We start from the raw sequence: 2,500 nt of genomic DNA, 5'->3' as shown, positions 1-2,500 counted from the left end.
AGAGTGCGCCGCTGAGGATATAGAGGGTCCGTCCCCCCGCACAGTGGTGACGGTGTGCGGGTAGTGTTTCCGACACCTCTTCCTGCGGTGGCAACTCTGGGGCAGAGTCGATACTCGCCCACTGGTGGAAGGTAAGCATTCTGCTTTACATCAGTACATAACTAATATTTCAGTCGTCTGACGTCCCTCCTTAGTAAATGATGCAGGACCACATACATAGATGATACATACTGTAAACTGGGGAGGACAGTGTGAACCGCACTCGACCCAGTCACCCTATCTCACAGTCCACTCTGTGTGTAACAAAGCGAAAGCACCAAAGCACTATCGTTCAACAACATCCATTTTATCCTCGCTGCCACAGGACACTATCCAAACAACGACAAGAGGAACGTCACGTCCACTAATAAGACAGAATGTCTCACATCACCCGCAAACAACGCAGCTCAAATCAGCCAGCAACACCCACAGTGGTCCACCCAGTATCAACACAGGACGCAACGCCACGCCACAACACAAAAGGTACAAGTAATAAAATACCCTTTGGCCACACCCCTTATAAAGGCATCGAACCAACCCACCACCTGACACCAGCCAAACGTACATCCTGATTTGACACATCTCTGGCAACCTAACCCACGTTGGCCCTTAACCTAACCCACGTTGGCCCTTAACCTAACCCACGTTGGCCCTTAACCTAACCCACGTTGGCCCTTAACCTAACCCACGTTGGCCCTTAACCTAACCCACGTTGGCCCTTAACCTAACCCACGTTGGCCCTTAACCTAACCCACGTTGGCCCTTAACCTAACCCACGTTGGCCCTTAACCTAACCCACGTTGGCCCTTAACCTAACCCACGTTGGCCCTTAACCTAACCCACGTTGGCCCTTAACCTAACCCACGTTGGCCCTTAACCTAACCCACGTTGGCCCTTAACCTAACCCACGTTGGCCCTTAACCTAACCCACGTTGGCCCTTAACCTAACCCACGTTGGCCCCTAACCTAACCCACGTTGGCCCCTAACCTAACCCACGTTGGCCCCTAACCTAACCCACGTTGGCCCCTAACCTAACCCACGTTGGCCCCTAACCTAACCCACGTTGGCCCCTAACCTAACCCACGTTGGCCCCTAACCTAACCCACGTTGGCCCCTAACCTAACCCACGTTGGCCCCTAACCTAACCCACGTTGGCCCCTAACCTAACCCACGTTGGCCCCTAACCTAACCCACGTTGGCCCCTAACCTAACCCACGTTGGCCCCTAACCTAACCCACGCTGCACCTTAACCTAAGTTACGCTGCACCTTAACCTAAGTTACGCTGCACCTTAACCTAAGTTACGCTGCACCTTAACCTAAGTTACGCTGCACCTTAACCTAAGTTACGCTGCACCTTAACCTAAGTTACGCTGCACCTTAACCTAAGTTACGCTGCACCTTAACCTAAGTTACGCTGCACCTTAACCTAACTTACGCTGCACCTTAACCTAAGTTACACTGCACCTTAACCTAACTTACACTGCACCTTAACCTAAGTTACACTGCACCTTAACCTAAGTTACACTGCACCTTAACCTAACTTACACTGCACCTTAACCTAAGTTACACTGCACCTTAACCTAAGTTACACTGCACCTTAACCTAAGTTACACTGCACCTTAACCTAAGTTACACTGCACCTTAACCTAAGTTACACTGCACCTTAACCTAAGTTACACTGCACCTTAACCTAACTTACACTGCACCTTAACCTAACTTACACTGCACCTTAACCTAACTTACACTGCACCTTAACCTAACTTACACTGCACCTTAACCTAACTTACACTGCACCTTAACCTAACTTACACTGCACCTTAACCTAACTTACACTGCACCTTAACCTAACTTACACTGCACCTTAACCTAACTTACACTGCACCTTAACCTAACTTACACTGCACCTTAACTGTCTCATGTAACGTCACAGGAATGTAGCTTTGCCTAACAGCAACCCTCTGAACATAGTTCACTGCTTGGATCCTCTGGTGTCATGTGTATTTCTTGATGCCATGGTGCGTACCCTCACATAAAGGTCTTTCGAGTGTTGCGTACTTTCTACACAGTCCCGCTAACCACTGGAAGGGTGTACCGCTACAGAACGAATATCGCCCTCCCCTCCTGCCCTTCCAAGCTGGTCGGTCAGGCGTTTGTTTGTGAAATGAGCCTTGCAGCTGTTCAGTTGCATTCGGTTGTCGATGCAGTCAGTGTACGTTGTGGTACGGCCTGTGTGGACTGTCCGCTGATGTACGCGTAACCCACACTGATCATCCGTCGTTACGTACTGAGTGACATAATGTGGCACATGCTTGACCGTACACCGGCTGCGCCCTACAATGGCGAATCATAAGGGCCATATGTTGTGCACGATGCTACTTGTCTCGTCTCCCCATTACAGCGAGATTGCACTGTTGTACGCCGTACAGACATGTGGTAAGTAGGTACGGACGAAAGTATTG

Source organism: Schistocerca gregaria, unplaced genomic scaffold (genome assembly GCF_023897955.1).
Source record: "Schistocerca gregaria isolate iqSchGreg1 unplaced genomic scaffold, iqSchGreg1.2 ptg000626l, whole genome shotgun sequence".
Taxonomy (NCBI): Eukaryota; Metazoa; Arthropoda; class Insecta; order Orthoptera; family Acrididae; genus Schistocerca; species Schistocerca gregaria.
This window is presented reverse-complemented; position numbering follows the sequence as displayed.